The sequence below is a fragment of the Hipposideros armiger genome, unplaced genomic scaffold (assembly GCF_001890085.2).
Source record: "Hipposideros armiger isolate ML-2016 unplaced genomic scaffold, ASM189008v1 scaffold_324, whole genome shotgun sequence".
Lineage (NCBI taxonomy): Eukaryota > Metazoa > Chordata > Mammalia > Chiroptera > Hipposideridae > Hipposideros > Hipposideros armiger.
The window spans coordinates 1,936,114-1,945,357 of record NW_017731674.1 but is presented as its reverse complement, the minus strand read 5'-3'; the positions used below and the strand labels follow the sequence as shown (position 1 = coordinate 1,945,357).

General features: G+C 47.0%; 2 non-coding genes across 2 annotated transcripts; both read left to right on the top strand.

The window, feature by feature from the left end:
* Positions 1-1,358: 1,358 nt before the first annotated feature.
* On the top strand, positions 1,359-1,430 carry TRNAG-UCC (transfer RNA glycine (anticodon UCC)). Its single transcript has one exon. It is a non-coding gene; the product is annotated as a tRNA-Gly (tRNA).
* Positions 1,431-2,148: 718 nt separating this feature from the next.
* On the top strand, positions 2,149-2,220 carry TRNAD-GUC (transfer RNA aspartic acid (anticodon GUC)). Its single transcript has one exon. It is a non-coding gene; the product is annotated as a tRNA-Asp (tRNA).
* The last annotated feature ends 7,024 nt before the right edge of the window (positions 2,221-9,244 follow it).

Genomic DNA, 9,244 nt, shown 5'->3' with positions numbered 1-9,244 from the left:
TTTTTTCTGTAGGGGCCCTTCCTTCGTGGGCACCCGTGGGGGTCTGCACAGAGCCCAGAACCATAACTAGAGGTTCCGTCCTTGTCCCCTCACCAGTGTTTTGTTGTTGTTGTTGTTGCTTAAACAATTTTTGTGTGAACACTCACACATGGTCAATGACACATTCCTGCTGTTAAATAAGTGAAGCGATTCAGAAGTAAATCAAATAAAAGTGAGAGTGACGTTTAATGACGTTCCTCCCCCACCTCCACGCCCCTGCTCAGGGGTGACCAGGGGGAAGTTTCTTGTGTCGTCAGGAACCTTTTCTACACACTCAGGTTCACGTGAGCACCTATCCACTTACACAATGTCTGTCTTGTTCATATTTTGTTGTCTATGTTTGCATGTTACATGATTTTTCCACAACTTGACTTTTTACAATAATTCCACAGACACACAGGCACACAAACGCACACGCCACTCAAAAATGTTTGTTGTTTTAAATAGAGAAAAAGTGCTAAGAGTACTTTGGAGGAATGTGTGGCAAGGAAGGGCCCGTGTCGCTGCTTTGTCTTTCTTGTCCCTTAGAAGACTCAGGTCATTATCAGCACTGGAGCAAGGACCTTCTGCCCGGAGGTGGCCTCCTCGCAGCCTCTCTGCCTCCTTCGTTGCCGATGGGGCCTGATTCTGTTCAGACTTACCGTGGCCGTGAGCTCCAGGGAAGGCTGGGCTCCTCCCAGTTTGGGGGAGACTTTGGTTAGTCTAAGCCAATGGGTCTCAAATTTGAGCTGCCAGAATCGCCTGGAAGGCTCATTAGACATGGGTTGGAGGTGCCAGGTGCCGCTTATACAACTGGTCCTAGGATGACACTTTGAGGACCCGTTTGCTTGCTGCGACTGACTTGGGACTGGGCAGCGATACGGCTTTGGACAGTCTGCTGCAGGGGTTCTGGGGCCCAGCAAGTGACAAATTCTCTGCCAGTTTTTGGACATGATGTTCAAGGATGTGATGCTTGGAGCTGCTGCAACCATCTTGCTCCATGAAGAAGTNCTTCGCCAAGCAGGGAAAATAGAACTGCCTCCGACCCCTCTTTCCTATTCCCGCCTGCCTTCACCATCCTTAACTAGAAAGCCCCATTTTCTCCGGAGGTCTCTGGAGGGGCCGAGCCACGCCAGGTGTACCCCTGTCCGGTCAGTGTCCCTGGGCTTTCTGTCCCCAGTTGCCATTAGGGTGGATCTAGTGTTGGGGCGCCACTTGGCAGGGTGGGCAGGAGGAGCTAGGGCGGGACGCATCCTCCCGTCCGGGGCGCGGGGGGCACCCCGGGGAGTGTATGGCCTGTGCTGGCCTTATGTGTGGCGCGCGGAAGCCCTCCACCGCGAGCGTTGGTGGTATAGTGGTGAGCATAGCTGCCTTCCAAGCAGTTGACCCGGGTTCGATTCCCGGCCAACGCAGCCTTTTCTTCCCGCCCGGGGCGAGCTTCCTGGGACCGCGGGACCCAGGGCTCACGCAGCCACCACGTGGGCGCTCGGAGCCCCGCGGTTTCCTCTTTCACCTCTTTTTAAACCCTGAGCACCGAGAGGCCGCGGTCTATCCGCGAGGCTCGCGGGGCCACCCGCTCGGGCACCGCAGTCGCCCAGGGTCCGAGGAAGTGCCGTTTATTAATTGAAATAAATAACTGGAAAATCATAAACAGACTCGCAGTTCAGCTGCTAGGGACGTTTAATCGCGTTAGGAACAACTCGGGTGCATGACGTCACTCTTCCCATTGTCAAGCTCATCAAATCTAAGTACTGACCAAGTTTTGGGATGAAAATTGAACGTCCCAGCTGAAATGTGCTTTGTGTGAGCGTAACATGTTTGCCGTTGTGAAGACTAAGTATGAAAAAACTAGTGTTTATGTAAGTTACATATTATAGTATTTTGCATATATTGGGTTAAGTAAGACAATTGTGTACATTATCACCTTCTCCTGCTTACTTTTTAATGTTACCTCTTACTTTTAGAAAACCTAAATTTCTGTAGGGTTCCCATTACGTTTCCGTTGTCACGCGCCAGTGTAGACAGTGAAGGTGCAGCCTTGGCAGCACCTAGCACCTGTCACCAAATAAGGGGCGCGTAAGCGTAGCAGTAGCTTCCTAGGCGATGATTTTGGCGCACCCATCGCGGTCGTCCTCGTTAGTATAGTGGTGAGTATCCCCGCCTGTCACGCGGGAGACCGGGGTTCGATTCCCCGACGGGGAGNCTAGATTGAAGAACAAAAACGACAGCAACTTGTCTGTTCCCCTTTCCCCAATTCCCCAGCACTGTTCCCATCCCCCCAATTCCCCAATAAAAAAATCTTAAAAAAAAAATATTCAACACGCCAAGGTGCCATATTTCGGGACATCTTTAGTGTCCGGCGATAGCTCATTGTTTCTAATTTGCATTTCCTCCATAAATAATGATGTTGCGTATCTTTTCTTGTGCTGATTTGGCCATTTAGATATTCTCTCTTGTATAGTGTCTGTGTACATCTTTTGGTCACTCTTTAAGTGGGTTGTCTGTCTTATTGACTTGTTGGAGTTCTTGATGTATTCTAGATATGAGGTCCTTTGTCTGCTTTGTATTTTTTTTTTTACTCCAGATTGCTTCAGCTATTTGGCTGTTTGACTACCTGTTCTTTTTCTAGTTCCTTGAGGTGTAAAGTTAGGATGCTTGTTTGAGAGGTTTCAAATTTTTAAAATATATGCATTGATTGCTATAAGCTTTCCTCTTGGGACTGCTTTTGCTGCATCCCATCGGGTTTGATATGCTGTATTTCCATTTCATTGTTTCAGGATAACTTCTTTATTCCTTTTGACCCGTTGGTTGTCCAGAAGTGTGTTGTTTAGTCGCCACATATCTGTGGATTGTCCGGCTTTCCTCGGTTGTTGATTTCTAGTTTAAGACCATTGTGGTCAGAAAAGGTCGTTGGTATGGTTTCAGTCTTCTTAAATGTTCTAAGGTTTGTTCTGTGTCCTGTCATATGACCTACCCTGGAGAATGTTCCATGGGCACTGGGGAAGACTATATTTTGGGTGAAATGTTCTATATGTGTTTGTTCAGCCCATTTGATCTAGACAGTCGTTCAATCCCCAGCTTTCATTGTTGGATGACCTGTTCATTGCTACCAGTGGGGTATTAAAGTACCTACTATTATTGTATTACTGTCGATTTCTCCCTTTAGACCCATTAATATTTGCTTAATATATTTCAGTGCTCTGATGTTGAGTGTGTATATATTTACCATTATTATATTTTCTGGATGGATTGACCTTTTTATCACTGTATAATGACCTCCTTTGTGTCTTGTTAACATTTTTGTCTTGAGGTCTGTTATTTCCTGATATAAGTGTGGTGACACCCACTTTCCTTTGGTCTCCACTTGCTTGGAATACTCTCTCCCGTCCCTTCGCTTTGAGCCTATGCATACCTTTAGAGCTGAAATGAGTCCTCCGTAGGCAGCATATAGTTGGGTCTTGTTTTTTATAATCCATCCAGCCACTCTGTGCCTTTTGACTGGTAAATTCAATCCATTTATATCTAGGGTGATTATTGATGTCTAAGGACTTAGTGTCATCTTATCATTTGCCTTCTGGTTGTTGTGTATCTCCAGTGTTTCTTTTTCCTTCTGTTTCTGTCTAGAAACGATGTGTATTAAATGTCTTCATCACAAGTGGCTAAGGGCTGGGCCCCAATCATAGTGTGCAGGCAGGAGCCATGCTGTGGTGGAGAGCTATGCTGGACATCCGTCTCTCCACTGGTTCATTTGAAATCTCTCCTTGGGCTCAGCTCTCACTGGTGCATGACACTGGTATTTCTCTTCCTGAGACCGTGTTGTTTGGAATACAAACACAGTTTTAATTCTATGGCTACCCTAACCCTTTATGGTGCAAGCTTGCCTCTCTTAGCTATAGTGCTCTTCAGTGTTTTCTCACAGCTATGTTATCAGGGCTTGAAACTCAGACCTCTCTTGTAGCTAACCTGCAGATGTGTCTGAAATCAAAGCCCTATTGATTACTTCGGCTCTATAATCAACATTCATGTTTTCTGACACACTTTTCCTCAAGTTTTAGTTCCAGTCTCCTCTGCACGGCTCCTTTCTGCTCTGCTGATAACGCGTGGAGGCCAGGAGTGTGTGTGTGCTGTTTTCACATCTATCCCTTGCAGGTCCCCGTCTTCCCCATCACAATGAGAGCTCCTCTGGGCACAGTCTGCTGTCTCTTCTGTTTCTTCATCACTCCTTCAGCAGCACGGAGTCACTCAGGGTTAGAGCTCTGGGTGTTGCCCGAGTCACTCAGCCTCTGGTCACCCGTATCCCTCAGGCAAGTTCTCCCTTGCTCAGCATTTGGTGCCATCGCCAGCCTCAGTATCGATTCCCTCCAGTGCTTCCACAAGACTTAGCTACACTTCTGCAATTCTGCCAGGGCCCAAATTTGCCCCAGCCTGCCCACCTGCTCTCCACCTATGCCAGAGTAACTTTCTTCTGCAGCCTTCACTGAGCTTGGGGGCCACAGGAGAGGACAGAGGCTAAGCTGGCACCCCCACTGTGTTCTTGTACAGAATAACTTTTCCCGTTTCTAGACTGATAAGCTGAGGCCCCATCGAGACTTTTCCATAAAGCTCCTCAAGCAGCAACCACACCCCCTTTCCTACTTGTGACTTTACTCAACTGCTGTGGTCAGAGGTCTCCTTTACCACATTCCTGTCCTGATAGGATCTGTTCTTTCCAGCAACCTGCCCATCAATGCACAAGAGGAATTACTGGTGGGAACTCGGTGTTGACAAGGTTTGTCCCACACTGAGTCTGGCCACCACACTTCCGCCTGTCTCTGACTCCTGGCCCTCCAGTGTTTCTCTCTGGATTAGCGGGTTGTCCAGCTCCCCAGTCCTCTGCTTTCTCTCCAGGTGATGGCACACCTCCCCGCTCCCGGCACAGCACCTGTTTAGGGTAGCATTGATGGTGACCTAGCTCTTTGTCCCCACCCTTCTGTGCGCTGCCCTAGAGAGCAGCATGCCTGGGTCCGACCGAGGATCCCGACACTCTCTTGTCCCTGACAGGTCGTGGGAGACTGGTCACCCTCAGCCTGGAATGATGACTGAATAGAAAGCAGCCTGGAGCCTGAGCTGTGTATAACAGGAAACGAGTCAGTGCTCTCTTCATTAACATGTAGGCTAGTGAGCAGGAGGAGCTGGTTAGCACAGGGGGAGCTCTTAAAGAACATCTCGGAGGCAGCCAGTGGCTCAGTGGTTAGAGCGCATGCTCTTAACAACACGGTTGCTGGTTCAACTCCCACATGGAATGGTGGTCTGCACCCCCTGCAACAAGAGTGAAAACGGCAACTGGACTTGGAGCTGATGGGTCCTGAAAAAAACACACTATTCCCCAATAAAGTTTAAAAAAAATACTGCTGTCTTCTACCAAATGTAACATAATGCATAAAAAAACAAACAAAAAAAACCATCTGGTTTTTGGCAAAGAACCAACAAATAAATCAATGAATAGAAAAAAAAAAAGCAAAGGCAACACAAGGGAAAAAAGATAGGGTCTTCAACAGACAGTGCTGGAACAACTGGACACCCACATGCACACACACACAACGACTCCCCGACCTCACACCCTTCACAAAAATTAACTCAAAATGGATCATAGTCTCCAATGTAAAATGTAAAACTATGGAACTCCTAGAAGATAACCAAGGAGAAAAATCTAGCTGACGATGGCTTTTTACATACAACACCAAAAGTACGATTCATGAAAGAAATAATTGATAAGCTGGACTTTGTTAAGATTAAAAACTTCTGCTCTGCAAAAGATACTGTCAAGAGAATCAGAAGGCAGGTGGCAGATGGAGAGAAAATATGTGCACACGTCGTTTCTGAGAAGGGTTAGCCTGTTCAAACCCTCACGTCGCGTCTGAGAAGGGTTAGCCTGTTCAAACCCTCAACTTTGCTGAGGTCCAAGGAAGCAGGGTGCCCAGACCACACGATGGCACAGCTGGGTCTAAAGTCAGGTTTGCAGTTTCCCGTCGATAGATGAGTGAATAAAGAAGACGTGGAACTTACGTAGCACGGAATGTTATGCAGCAGCAGTAAAAAAGAATGAAATCTTTGTCATTTGCGACAACATGGATGGACCTGGAGGGCATTATGCTGAGTGAAGTAAGGCAGACAGAAAAAGACAGATGTCATATGGTTTCACGTATATGTGGAAACTAAAAATAAATAAACCAACCAAACAAAACCAAACCAAAACAGACTCATATAAACAGAGAACAAAGGGATGGTTGTCAGAGGGGAAGAGGTTGGGGGATGGGCAACAAAAGGGGAAGGGGTCTCTAGTCAATAATATTGTGATAAGTGTGCATGGTGACAGATAGGTGACAGGTGACAGATGGGTGACAGATGGGTGACATATGGGTACTAGACTTAGTGGGGTGATCACACTGTAAGGTATAAAAATGTGGAATCACTTCATTATACACCTGAAATTAATGTAACTTATAATATTGTATACCAACTATACTTAAATTTAAAAAGTTTTAAAATATATAATAAACTTCATAAATAAGTCAGTAACCTAACCTAGGTCCTCAGAGATAAATAGCCGCTTGTTGTCTAAGCCCTTTCCTTTGACATGGGTCTTTGCTTCCTGAGAAATAGCCTTTCTCATGCATTATTTCTTGCTCCTCTCATCAGACTTCTCCCCACTCTCCAGCTCTGAAAAAGTGTGATTGGTGAACAAATTCACACTCTGAAGTTAATGCCCACATAGCCCAGAGTGTCTGCATTTCTAAAAGGTTGTTAAAGATGATGTTGCTTTAACACAAAGCGATGAATTTCCAAAGGCAGTTTCCCGGCTGCCTGTGAGCTGTGGGAAGGATGTTGAAATGGGTGCTGAAAAGGGTGCTGAAAAGGGTGCTGAAAAGGGTGCTGAAAAGGGTGCTGAAAAAGGTGCTGAAAGCCCTCAGACAGAGCTTCCGACGGCCTCTCCCCTTCCCCTCTGTGGTTGTTTTCCCCAGACTTCTTCCTCCTTTGGGGTCAGCAGCTGATTGTAGTGCAGGCGAGAGGCTCAGCTCTGGGGAAGTGGCTGCCAGGAGGAAATCCTAGAGAGGATTGATAAACCAGTCACGGGATCGCTGAGAGGTGGTCCGGAGGAAGAGAAACAAAAGCCAACCAAGCAGAAAGCAGAAAGGACCACCTTGTGGGCCAGGAGCTGGACTCAGAGTGCGCCTAGAGCTGCAGCCTCATCTGCCCCTCCCCAGTGGGTCCAAAAACGCCGGTCCCCCGCTGGAAGCAGTAGGCTAGATTTTCTCAGCCTTGAATGATAACAATGATAAAGACTAAATGCGGATGCCAGGTTCTGTGTTGAGCATTCTAAAAAACAAGACAACAGGCCCCAAATGGAGTCACCTATGCTAAGCCCCACATCACCAAACCCGGGTTTAGTTACAGTCTCGGCTCTCCCAGAAATGGGATCTCACACCAGCCCATCTGGAATCGCCTGACGAGCACTAGTGGGGCTCCGCCACCCCCTGAAGGAGAGCGACCTTGTCATACCAATCTTTTTGGCCTCGTGTAGTAACTTCCTTCTGCCTGTAAGTCTTTCCTGGTGCACGCTCCCCGGAGCTCTGTTCTGGCTGCTGGATGGGACGCTGCCCAGTTCCTGAATCGCTGAATACAGCCAGTGAGACCTTCCAGGCTTCCTCTGTTGATGTTGTTCTTAACAGCGTTACTCATGGATTTTGTGATTTAATCTTCACAACATTATGGGCGGAGTGCTGGTGTAGTCGCCACTTGACGAGGCACCAAACCTTGGGTAGGACGGAGAGAACACCCAAGATGGCGCAGCGGGTCAGGGCGGGGCGTTGGCCGGCTGGGCCTCCATGGGCTCTTCTGATGTTCGAATTATTCATCTCTGTGCTATTTCCCGATATTTACATTTTAAATCAAGCTGTCTCTTTCAAAGAATTCTCCTGTTTCATGGGCATGTTTCGATTTTCCATCAATAGTGTGCCCTATATGTGTAACCATTGTCTTTTAGAAAATGTTCTACTTTTCTCTTTCTTTAGCCTTTCCCAGCTGTGATGGGAAGGAGAGACTCCTTTCTCTGTTTTGGTTTTATAGGAAAGGACAAATAATGTTCCCTCTACCCTTCTAGGGTCTTAGCTGAGACCCCACGCTCCCAATAAAAGACAAATTGAAAAACAGAGTTTTAGTAGCATGTACACCCAGGAAAAATTAGTGACTCCCAAAGTGGCCCAAGCCCTCACCTTAAATACTATCTCCAGCTAAAGACAAAAGAAAGGGTTTTTTTGGGGGAATCCAGTTTGGGGGGATTATCAGGAAAATCACAGTCAAAGGTGAGATTGTTAAGCAAATTGAGATCTGGGCGGTGTGAATGAGAAGCGCTGTGAGTCAGACCCCTCCTTCTCGCGTGGCTCCCTCCCTCAGAGGTGGACGCCTTCTGCCCGGAGATGCCCTCATACACAGAAGTGAGCCTCACAGAAGGAAAACTGCTACTCGGTTTCCAGAGCTTCTCCTGTGTCTGCTGCTGCTTCTTAAAAATAATCAGCTCAAAATAATTGTTATGTGAAAGAGGCATATTTTGGGGTGGCATTTTCTTCTCCCCTTCACAGCCAATCACAAACAGCCAGGTAGGCTTTTCCAAATCGCGCCAGTGCTCACACCAGTGCCCATGAATGGTTTCCTTGCTACGCTTTCCCCTTCTCTCTGCAGAAGCCTTCCTCGGATTTCTGCAGCTGGAGGGCTCCTGACTGCTTCCGTTCTGGCACTGCTCTATTGCAATCCATTTTGCTCGAACTCTGAAAAATTGTAACAGATCTCGGTTTATATTTTCAGTTTCTCAGTGTGCAAATGAGGATGCCACAATGTACCTTCTGACATTGTTGTTAGAGGTAACATATGTAAAGTGCCTCGACCTAGTAAGCATTCTATTAATTAACTATATGTTGCTCTATGCTTTTGTTTTGTCACATGGCTAAACAACTAAAAAATGATTTCATGTCCTTCATTCAATGAACAGTCATCTGTAGACTGGGGGGGTACAGTGCCTCACAGGCAGGGAGCCCTCTTCCTCGGGGACTTGGGTCAAGAGCGAGCTTTTTTTTTTTTTAAAGATTTTATTGGGGAATTGGGGGAGGGGAACAGACAAGTTGCTGTCCTTTGGTTCTTCAGTCTAGTTGTGGAGGACGTCACTTCACTGGCCCTTGTAGGTATTATCATT